This window comes from Numenius arquata, chromosome 2 (genome assembly GCF_964106895.1).
Source record: "Numenius arquata chromosome 2, bNumArq3.hap1.1, whole genome shotgun sequence".
NCBI lineage: Eukaryota > Metazoa > Chordata > Aves > Charadriiformes > Scolopacidae > Numenius > Numenius arquata.
Window position 1 is genome coordinate 98345036 of NC_133577.1, and position 12293 is coordinate 98357328.

The window sequence follows — 12293 nt, forward strand, 5'->3', positions numbered from 1 at the left end:
GGAAAAGCAAATAGGGTGGCATTAATGTGAATGTCTTCAATGCAAGCTTAGCCTTGGCTTTTACTCCCTGGTCCATCCATAGCTATTTCTCATGCATGTTTAGAGACGCTTTCAGTGCATACAGCTGACTCTTCAGAGGCAGAAGCTGACCCCTATGAAACACTCTCAGTCGTGCTGATAACTCAGCTCCTCTGCAGTGAGCACAGAAGCAAACTCAGACAGCTACTGAGAAAAATGCCCAAGCTTCCTGCAGTTCCTTTCACAGGCTCATAAAATCTTTACAGTAAAATCACTAAGGGAAAAAAGTCATGAGTTCTCTTGGACTGATCAGAACAAAAAGATTAGATTTGCCACCAGGACGCCTAGAAGCACTGGATAAATGTTTATCGCCTTCAGCTGATAAAGTGTTTGCCCATAATTTCTTGAAAACCTTAAATGGGGGGCATTGTACTCATTTCATTCAAAACTTAGTCATGGGATTACTCATGAGAAGTAGAGTGGCTATATTTGATTACAAATATTGACACATAATGAGAACAGGTGAAAGTTAATGTGTTACATTTGCAATTGCCTTAGTCAAGAAATGAAAGTTGTCAGTCATGAGGACTCAAGCTAATCAGCAGTAACTCATTAAGCTGCAATAACTGGATTGATTCCAATCAGTTGTCTTAACCTCCGCTGTATGGTTGGCATTACATGTGGTGAACAAGCCTGCCACCATCACCAGGGCTCCTGCTTCTTCTTAGGGCTGGGTAGCTTCTCTTCAGAGGTAACTTCATGAAATAGGGAAAATATTTCAATTAATCTTTTCAGTGGCACATGTTCCAGCAGTCTTATAAAATTTTCTTCCTAAAGATTTTTCTTAAAAGAGGAAATACAGTATTTGGACAAACTCATGAAAAATATAGAAGACTTTACACACTGTGAATTCAGAAAGCACAGCTTTTCTCTAGACTTGGTCCTTGTCTTGTATGTAGTCTTCCTTGCTTGCCCAAATGTGTCGTTGTCAAAGTTTATGAACTTGATAAGACTGGCCTGGACTGGAAAGTGTTGTGTTATTGTAATGAGAATAGTGTTCTATTTGCTATTTCTTTTTCTCTTATATTTGCCTTTTTTGTTGTTTTTTTTTAAAGTTACTTATGTTGGGACTGGGCTGGACTTTGCCAATCTTCCTCACATTGATTAGTACCAACTTCAAAAGAGTTTTGCAAGGATTTGCAGGTTACCGAAGAAGAGTAATTGGAACATATCTGTCTCATTATAACTTTGGGGAATATACTGAAAGGGTAAAGGATAAACAAATCAGAATCAAAAGGCTACATGGTAGGGCAACTATAATTTATTTTTGAGAGGCTTACTGTAACAGCTACTTGCCATTTTTTGTGATTTATTTTAAGAGGCATGTCGTCAAGCCAAAGCTTATATCTGGCTGAGCCAAGGCTATCAACAATTGATTTGCTATGGAGAAATACTGATGTAGCTAATTGTTTGAAAGCAAGCTATCTGGAAAACAGATTAGATCAGGAAACGGTGTTGCTGTGATCTATGCAAATTATGTGGAAATAGAAAACTGCTGGAGATTTTCATTCAGCTGTTCAGGGAAACAGAAGATGGAAATTCTTTTTCTAGGCAGAAGGTAATAAATATTGGGAGATAAAGTTGACATGGGGTTTGGGTCTTTTATTTGTCCATTTATCTGTGCAAATTTAAAAATGGCTTCTGCTATCAAGCAGGTTAGCATCCTTTCATAAAGCTCTGTCCCCCTTTTGTCTATATACATGCAATAAACCAAAATCCTTATATTTATATATAAGGTATGATAGCAAAACAGCAACTGTCTTGTTAAAATCAGTGATACAGTTGGGTCATCTGTCAATTAGGCAAAGGCTTGACACTGTCTCTTCTCAAAGATTCTCTTATAGAAAAGATTCAAGTAAGCTGCGTGACCTGCTACTGTGCCATGCCCGTGGTGGGTGGGTGTCCTCCGTGTTGGGCAAGGAGACGATCAGTAATTTGGGGCCAAAGGACTGAAAGGGTGGTGAGGCAGAGTGGGAAATGGAGAGGCGAAAATTCCTATAGAAAGTTGTACAGATCAGTTGCAGTTCTTGGCAGATATTATGCTCTGTTGTCCTACATGAGGTTAATTGACCCAGATTTTGGTGTTTACACAAAAGCGCTGACGGTCAGTTCCAAATTGGGCTGAAAAAAAAAATAGGCTGTTGTCGGTGTCTCTGGGAGGCAGATGTACACATCTCCTTAGCAGCCTCTTGCCGTTGGCAGTGCAAGCCAGTGACGCCGTGTATTGGACTGACCGCACATTTTAAACTGCATAGTAGCCCTAAATAAAAAACATAGAGATCCCGCAGCCTGCCTTCCAGAGGGCTGCTGTCCTGCAGCAAGAGTGTGGGGATTTGTGGGATCAGAGTAAAGTTACCAGGTGACTAGAGAAGCTGAGCATTGCTCTAAAGAGCAGATATTTACTGTGATTATTAAGTGGCTGTATTTTACTGTCTGCTTCAAAGTGCTCATAGTTGTAACTGTGATTAGGAATAAGGTGGTAAAACTGAAGCTTTGGAAGGAGCTGTTCACTTGTTTGCTACTTTTTTATTACAGTCTCTTGAGTTCAGTAGGCGCACTTTTAATAAAGATTTTTAAAGTCTTTACTGAATATTTACCATAAGCACTAACACCACAAATCTACAGTCCCGGTCCTCTCCTTGGAAGGCTGTGGAAAGACAATGCAGCTGTTCCTCTTTTCCCACCGCAACAGAAGTCCTCCGAGAGCTGTTAGGAGGGAGCTGCCATCCAGCTCCACAGCCGCAAAGTACCCTGGGGTGGTTGCATGGGCAGGAGAGGAGGCTCCCCAGATGCCACACCTGCACTTCCCCATTACTCTATGTCCTGGATTTCATGTTGCTGTCTCCAGCAACTATCGAAGACTTGAATGATATTTTTAATACCTTCTGCAAGGTGATGAGTGCTCTGGCACCAGTCCAGCCATGCTCTTAAAATGGGTTTGCAGCAGGGCAGAGGTACCAACCCACTGGCGAGAAGCCTCTGGCTGGGCGTGGGGCCACTCACTGCCTCTGCAAGCTGCCCAGAATGAGATATTCCCCATACAGCTCAGATAACCCCGGGTGAGTTCTGCTCTCCCTTGTCTTCTTTGCAGTGCCTAAGACTGTGCCATACAAGGTCATATACAGGGCTCTAAACTGTAGCTCAATACTGTGTCTTTTTGTGGTCCTCCTTTGAACCTGGGCCCTCCACCACTTCAACGGTGGTGAATAGCTTTTCTCTTACGCAAGGGCCTGTTGCATCAGTTCCAGCTGTCTCACAGATCAAAAATAAAGGTAATGGCCACAAACAGCTCTGGGAGGTCATGTCCTTGCTTCTCTGTGTTTCCAGTACCACACATGCCTGCAAGGTATAAGCTTTTGTGGAGTGCATTAGAAACCGGTCATATGGGGCCATCATGAAACCTCTCAGGCCAGCCCTGAGCAACAGCAGCAACTGTGTTGTCCCCATATTACCCACCTGTAGTGGCAGGTGAGAGGGGAGGCTGCTAGTCATGTCTCCTGACCTCAATAAGGTTAAGTATCTGACCACAGCCACCTCACTAACAATGAACACATACAAAGGCTGAGTGCCCCTCAAATACACTGAGCAGCTGTGAACTACGCTGGAAGCTGAGGGTGAACCAAATCAGCCCTTTATCTACTGTTGGTTTTGACAGCCAACGCCATGTCCTTTTAGACCAGATGTTCACTCCCTGCTTGTTAGGCAAATAGTGCTCCTGGTTAGTAATATGTCTATCTCCTCAGCGTTGCTTCTTCAAAAAGTCAGATTTCTGAGGACTGCTAATAACTGTGTCAAAGGACTAACAGACTTTATAGCTTATTTTTTTTAACAAGCAAAACCCTAGGGTCAAGTTGTGATTAAACCATAGGCTTTCATTTGGAATAGTACAAGATTATTTCTTCCTGTTGGACTAAGTCAATCTCCTTCAGAGTTCTTTTATACCTCAACTGCAGGTGTTCCTAACAACCTCTCATGTCTCTGAACTGGGTGAGAATAAACCAGCCTCTATGGGCCAAAGCATGCCATCGTGACCATCTCTAAAGCAATGTAGAATTGACAGTTCCCTATGGACTACAGCCACTGGCCATCCCACCCAGCACACGCTTCTTCTATCTTCATCGAGGCTGAGCCATCACCATCTGGCAGGTTCAGGGACTGTTTCCAGCCTCTTCCTTCGTAGTTTTCTGTGTCGACTAGCTTCCTGAAGACAGTTTCTGGATGTACAGTAAAGTTGCTGGAAGGGATCATTTTAATTGATAAATTGAAACAGCTACTTCCAAATGGCTTCTAAATGATGAGAACTGGCATTGGTAAGTAATAGCTTTTCAGAAGACAGGATACGCGTTTCATTTACAAATTGATCCATTTAGATTTTACTGACTTTCTTTTTGCTCTTTCAGGTAAATAATACTTGAATCATTATATATAAAGAAAAAGAGAGTGCATATTTAAGGAATTTTTCCTGTGATATTTAAGGAATTTTTCCTGTGTTTCTTTTTTGTTTTTCCTGGTAGGGCTCAGATGTGGATAGGGGTAGAAATTTGAGGATGAGGGAGATAAGGGCAAGAAGTAATTTTGGCCAAAGTTCACTTGATATTTTTTAAAAAGGCTAATATCTGAGCTCTTGCCTTCAGTGGGTACATGATAAAAATTAAAAGATGAAACACTTTATACATTTACCTAAATATGGAATTCATGGGTATTTTGGAGGGCGGGTGCTAACAGAATTCTGACAGTATCACAGGTATGAAAGCGATTCATACAAAATCAAAGTGTAAGAGTACTAGTATTTGTTTTTGAAGAAGCGATATCCCAAACTTACTGAAGAGATCATGTCATAGGTAAAAGGGTCTTGCCTTTCTGCCTTACTTAATAGAAAGCTCTAGTTTTAATATTAAATAACTGAACAGATGCAGTGGAGAAAATATTTTTCTTTTGAATTACTGGTTTGTGCTCTCATTATGTTAGGTGGATTTTTTCCTTGTATAAATGTATTTTCCTTTAATTTGCAAAATAACTTAATTTACTGGAATAATATCTTATTTAGTTCTCCTAATGAAGTCTACATTTGGTAGGGGAGGGGACGAGGGTCTGGAATGATACAATCAGTTTGATGACACCCAGATATCAGGAGAAGTTAGTTGTGGATTCAAGTGTTTTCTTTAATCAAACACAGAATGATAGAATCATTTAGGTTGGAAAAGACCTTTAAGATAATCGAGTCCAACTCCATCCAACTGAATCCAACATGAGATTATCCAGACATAGACCTGTAGGTTGTTTCAATTTAACTGAAATTTTCTATCTCATTTGACTAATTTAAAATGGCATATTTCGAGCCTTTTATTTTTTTAAAGGAGAAAGACTATTCATGAAACTTCTTGCATCCACTTAACTAAATTGATTTAGAAACCATCACTAATGTGAAACAACAACTCTGTTGCAGAAAGCAACCCTCATATACAGAAAGGCTCTATGAATATTTCTGATGACAGTACAGGATCTACTGTAAGTATTGCCTTGGCAAGCTAGAGCCAAATTGCAACATGCAGACCTTTCCTAGACAAGTGGGAAGATGTTTTCTTCAATCACATTAGCTCAATCACCAAATTCAATTGAAATCCTCATTTAGCCCTTACCACAGATCACCTTTTGAATTCAGTGACTTTATTTGCACTTTTGAACTGTGCATGGAGCATCGCAGGCTGCTGCAGTGTGTGTCCCTGATAGGGATGTCAGGAGAAGGGAAGAGCCATGGGGAGGGAGTGAACACATTTGCTCAAGAGCTGCTTAATACGGTACACTGCCAATTTATCTCCTCAGGGGTCAATGGCCCTAAAATCAAAATGCTCACCAGGACCAAACAGACCTCAGACACCCTCTCCAGAAGGGTGATGAGGCTCTGATATCTGCTCCTTTGGCAGAGCACAGAGCCACAACAACTGCAAATGCTGCCCTTTGCATAAGACAAAATGTCCTTTCACAGAAACAAAAGGATTTCTAGCACTTTCCCTGGTAGCTGAGGTGCTGTTGGCAATAATATACCACAAAATAAATTAACTCAGATAAGCACTGCTGTTGCCTGGAGCAGCTCAATTAGCCTTTTGCACTTGGAGCAGAGGGTTTTATTGCACCAGACAGAACCTCAGACCAGGCTACATCTGACTTTGGTCCTCTTTGCTCTTTTTACCTGGCACCAGAATCACTGAAAACCACTGGTTTTGTTATATTTTTTACCTGAGTATTTAGACCAAACAAAATCTGGAGCCTTTCCCCAGGCAGTCCACTGTTACCTAAATGTTCGTGGAAGAGAAACAAAGCTTTTCTCCTTGGTTTTAGTGCCAGAACGGAGATTCTTTCTGATTTAATCCATGGAACAGTGTTGGTATGATGTTACTACTGCTACTAACACTCTCAGATGTGTCAGTCAAAGTGAGATCCTGCTGAAGGAGATGTTTTGCAAAAGAGCAGAAGGTGTACTTGTTTCTCTGACCTTGTTTTTTAAAGGAGAAATGAATATACTTGAGCTATTGCCTTAAATAATTTCAAACCCTATTTTTTAAACTAGCATTCATGAAGGCAAGTGCATGACATTTGTAATTGCAATCCGATCAGTAATTTTGTAATTTTGGGATGAGAGAACTTTCCCTTGATTTTATCTACTCTCCTTTCCTTTCTGTCCATATACTAAAAAGACAGTTGATCTATTTTTCAATGCATGTGTCCCCCCTCCACTGTTTATTTTCAAGCATGGATAATCAATGCATACAATTTAAGCAAAATGATCATGTTGCAGTGAATGGTCTCTATGATCCATATGTTCTGTAGAGATAAGCTGATTTGTTGAATATGCTGTCCTGTATATCATTTCACATTTTAAAAATATATTTAGACAAGCTGCTATTATTCTTGCTACATTTGTGGTATGTAATTTTCTTAAAATTTCCTTCCCATTACAGAAAAAAAATACAGTAAAATGTCAGAAATCACTGCATTTACTAAAAACAGTCATTTTTGTCCTTTAACGCTGTAATGTTTTTGTCTTCAGCAGTAGCAGTCCCTCCTATTAATTCACACCTAATGCAGAGTAAGTCTGGCTTTCAACAGCACCTGCTTTGTGTCAATTGTGAAAACAGGCTTCTTCCTTTCACCAAACTTGGCAAACACTTCTTTTCTGAATAACAATACCCCACATCTACGAGGTCTGTCATAAAATTTCATCCTAGGCGGAGTCTCTGTCTCATATAAGAAATGTTACAGGTACCTAGAAGCTACATTCTCATCATTTATTCCCCAATGATTTTATTATAGGGTTAGCATTGTGGCTGTTGGCATTATAATTTTGTATTGAAGAAAACAAATTCTCATTGCTGCTCCATCTGCAAAATAGCAGTTGCAAAGTTCTGTTTGCTGTATTCAGGCTGCTTGTGATGAATTCCCAACTCAATCATGGGCATGTCATCTCGTGTAAGTGCCTGAGAGTGATATGGCCAGCTCTCCACTACGGCCAGACCCTGCTCCTCTTATACTCAGCGGGGAGAAATTGTTGGAAAGCACGCCAGAAGAATCAATGTGCTATGTGCTTGGCAAATTCATGATGATTTGTAATTGCTTCACAATAAAGAAATGCAATAGAAGGAAGTTTTAAAATTCTCATCATCACGATGCATAAAAACGTTATAAAGCTTCCTTGTTGTTACTGTGCCGCTTTCTTACTCTTCAGCAGTGTAAGTAAATCTCTCCCTCTCCAGTGTATACAATAGTATCAAATTAGGCCTGTACAAAATACTACACTCTCTGGGAATAACTCAGAATTATGGGTATATATAGACTCCTACAGGTCTTGCTCAGTAAGGCATAACTAGCAAAATTTATGTTCACCAACTACAAAGAATCACAGACTGCACTAATTTTCATTATCAGTGCAGATATGTCCCCTGCTGAATTAGGCAGGGTGCATTTCACAGTGTGAATGATATGTGTGAAGGGGGCCCTTTTTCTTGTCAAAATGGTATTCAAAAGGCAGAGCGAGGTCTGGGGCTCAGAAGCAATGCTGTTTTCTTGCCACCCAGAAGTGATGAGCTGCTCTTGTGGAGAGCACAGGCTGCTCCCTGCCTTGGCCATGCAATTTGTTAAAAATAGAAATGCTGTAGAGGGAAATTTTTGCCAGAGGAAAGACAGTACCCTTTGAGTTAAAGGTGAGAAAATAACACAGAGGAGTTAAAACTGAAAACATAAGCAGTACCTGAACCTTGGTAGGGACGCTGGCTTTTGGATATATATTAAATCTTAATACTGCCTTAATGATTTCCTCCTGTGTAGAAAACTGGAAGATTACTTGTTGTCTCAGTAGTACAGCTGCAGATCATTCATCCCAGAAATGAGAAGACCTTATTGTCAACAGAAAAGAAGTACTTTCTGGTTTTTGATTTTAATTGTCATCATGTTATGAGTTCAGGCAACGTTGCTCACAGTATGTAAATGATGGTAATATTAATCCATGATCTCCCTAAAAGGCAGTGGATAATTGGATTGATTTGTAAGGGTGGCACAGGACAAGTGACGTGGGTATTTCCTTAAGTTTTTGTGCTTTTGAGTAGATTTCTTACTATATCCAAGCCATCACTTGTAAAAATAAGTACCTTTCAGAAGAGATGCTAAAATCTTGCAACTGAAGTAGGAATGCTTAGGATTTTTATTTTTCCTCTACAAAAAATCAAGTAACTAACTTAATTGTGTCCTAAAACCAGAACATAACATTTTCGTCTTTGAGGATGTACTCACTAAAAGGGGTGACTTGCAACAGGGTATGTGTGCTGCTGTCAGCTTTGCCAATTAATATTGCACCCTTGTAGTGGGAGGAGAAGAACTGGCACAGTAGCAGGGGGAAATGGGTGTGTATCTCTGGAGGCTAAATATAAAACTATGAGGATGACTCTGTGTTGTTCCCCAAACAGCCAGGATGGGAATTCATGTTCTCATGGGAGCCAGAAGAAACTCCACTCTTATGGCTGCTGTTTCCGGACAGACCAACTGCAGCTGTCACCACAATGGATGGATGCCACAAATTTCAGGTATTCGAATACACCCATATAGAGCAAAGTGGGATAAGCCTTATCTTTCTGATAAGGAATGGGTTTTTTTTTCCCCAAAGCTTGTGAGAGGAATTTGACCAGACTTGAAAAAGGACCTTCATGTAAGTATAGGAAGCTGTGAGCTACAATTTATGACCATTGATAACCACTGTGGAAATACTGTGTAATGGTATTTTGGTAATGCCTGCTTTAAAATCTGACTCTGAGCATCTTTGTAGAGCTTGATTCATCAATAACTGCAAAACATGTTGATTCTTGTGACAGGAAGCATTATAGTAGCCTGTATTATATTAGGTTCTTTCTACACGGTGGAAGTTTTTTGAATGTCTTTCAGCAACACATTAAGTGTGCGTTGTACTTCAAGGAGAAAATACTTTCACAGGTAGGTACTTATCAATACACAATGTCTGCATTTTTAAAAATATGATGACATTACTTGCTATGACCATAATATTTTCACACAAATACCCCCAGACTACAGCATGCTGCCATCTGTGTAAGTTGAAGAGAAATATTTTCCTCCAGAGGATAGTTTAGAGCTTCAGAAAGCCTTTCTCTCTGCACTGACCACACAGGAAAACTAATGTCTGAACGTACATTAGCCTGTGGGAATACTGCCATAATGGACCATTTGAATCCTTTCAAAAGGCCGTGTTCTCAGCAGTGGCAAGTGTTTTTCTGTAACATCCACACTGAAAGACTCTCCAAAAACTGACACATGAAGCCAATCCTTGAAGTCAAGCTGCATGCTGTAGCAGCCAGAAAGGAGCCTCGCTGATCAGTGAAGATTCAATGCCAGCTGACCTTTCCAGGCTGCCAGAAGTACTGATTTTGGCTGTAAGGAATCAAAACCTCTCATTGCTGAGAAAGAGTTGTCATCACTGACTGCTCCATGAAGCAGCCCGGCATATTACTGATATTAATCTGCTGACACAACTCGAGTTCAGGCTTTGCGCTCTGCCAACTCTACTTCCTTCTGTGAATAATAGCAGAATCTGGAAGTTTTTGTGGTTTTGTTTTTTTACATCTTCTTTTTATTTAGTTTCTATATGAATTCATGAACATAAGCCAGACTTAACTGCACTGCCCCTATGCGACCTCTTTTTCCTTTGTCTCTTCTTCTCCGATCTCAAGGGCATTGCTCATGGCCAGGCTGAGGTTGTGATGTGCAACCAGCAAGAGGTCCAAGGAGGATCCAAGAGGTCCAAGGAGGCCTTTTTACTCCTGAGGAGTCCCTGCAAAGGTGAATAGTTTTGAAATATCCAGGTAAAGTCTGACAACATAGGATACATCACTCTCAATCTACGCCAAAGTCTAAAATTGTCTTTTGATATTCAAAGAAGGGTTTCTTGAATATTTCAAAAATCCTCTGAGCCCGTCAGTAATCTTTACATGAACAATATATATAAATATATGGTGTCTGTGAGCAATTCTAATTTTCGCCATTGAAGTACAAAGCCACTGCAGTTTTCTATCACTGTTTCCAATTTAAGAATATCAGTAACAAAAACCCTCCAATTTAGTCACCCACAAAATAGCAATCACAACATCAGCGAGGCTGTTAAAGCTAGAAGAGAATTGACATAAATTTTAGAAGGAACAATGAGAGAAGCCTCGAGATCAGTAAAAAGAAGTGTGACTTGAGTCTCTGAAGTAGGTAATCTAAGGGATAGAGCACATCAGGAAAGGTAGGAACTGGTGATAGCAACTACATCAAATGCACAATAATAAACTTACAGAAGATAATTTAAAAAATTGGGAGTAAAGTGCATTAAAACTGCACCAAGACCTTCCTAAGAACCTAAAATCAAAAGGAGTCATACAAAAAGCAGAAATAAGGAACATAATTAGATATGAATTTAAAAGGAATTGAGAAAGTTCAGATGGTTAAAGTGTTAACATTATTTTGGAATATAAAGGCAGCAAAAATATGCAACATGCAAGGCCTAATAAGTACATGAGAAGCAAAAGAAGGGCAAAGTAAAGGTTCATTGCTTAACAGGCAATGCACAGAGTACTAAAGTGTTCACTGTCTTTACACAAAAAGATTAATTTCTGATCAGATACTTAACCTCATTAATTTTAATGTGAAAATAGGAGCATAGCCAGAATAGGGAGATATTAAGTTAAAAAATGTCTGGATAAGCTAAGCGTAATTGAAGCCATCAGGACCTGATGACATTCAACTTCACTTGTTTAAAAGAATAGAAAGAAATCTCTAAAATATTCACTGCTATCTTTGAAAACTCACAGAACATGAGCGGGTCTTAGATAATGCAAAAAAAGCAAATACAGTTCCTACCTTATAGAAACACACAGGGAATTACAGATTATTCAGTGAAATGTGAATTCCGGGAATGATTCTGGAACGAGTGGTTAGATAACCAATTTATAAGTGCCTGGAGCATACTAAGATGGCAAAAACAGCTGACAGATTTGACAAGAACAAATTGTATTGACCCTGCTCACTGCTGACAAGTTAACTGGCCTTGGCTGGATAATAGGAACAGCTTTTTGGCCACCTGGACAGTGAAACAGTGGGAGAGACTATTGACTGATGCTGTTACATCTTTTTTTTTTTTTTTTTCTGAGGATTTTTAAAAACAAGTTACGCACACATCTTCTGGTAATGGTGTAGGCATCTCTGATCTTTCTTCATTGTAGGGTGTTGAACTAGAAGAGCTACAAGGTCTTTTCCTGCCCTATTGCTTTATGTAGGTAATATTTGTTTAGAGTCTCCATTGCCCCATGACTTGCGTTGCATGTTTCCTGCCCTGGATGCAAGTTACTAAAGATTGTCTGGAATCTGGAACTACATACAAACTCTTTTATTCAAAAGTGACCCAAGATTGAAATGGTTCATGTGGGCTTAATTTTCCTTTGGAAATTTGAGCAGAAAGCAAGCAACATTTTTCCCCAGAAGTTTGGTTTGGTTCTGTTCCTTAGGTTCATCTACATAGCACTTCTGAAATCTGCCCTATCCCAACAGTACCTCTGAAATAGATGTCATACGTATGATGATGAATGAATTAGTTGGGGGACAAACTGTTGTCCCTCCATTGCAGAAGTGAATGTAATTTTGCCCTGAAAGCATCTCACACTGAACACTAGCGTGTTGGG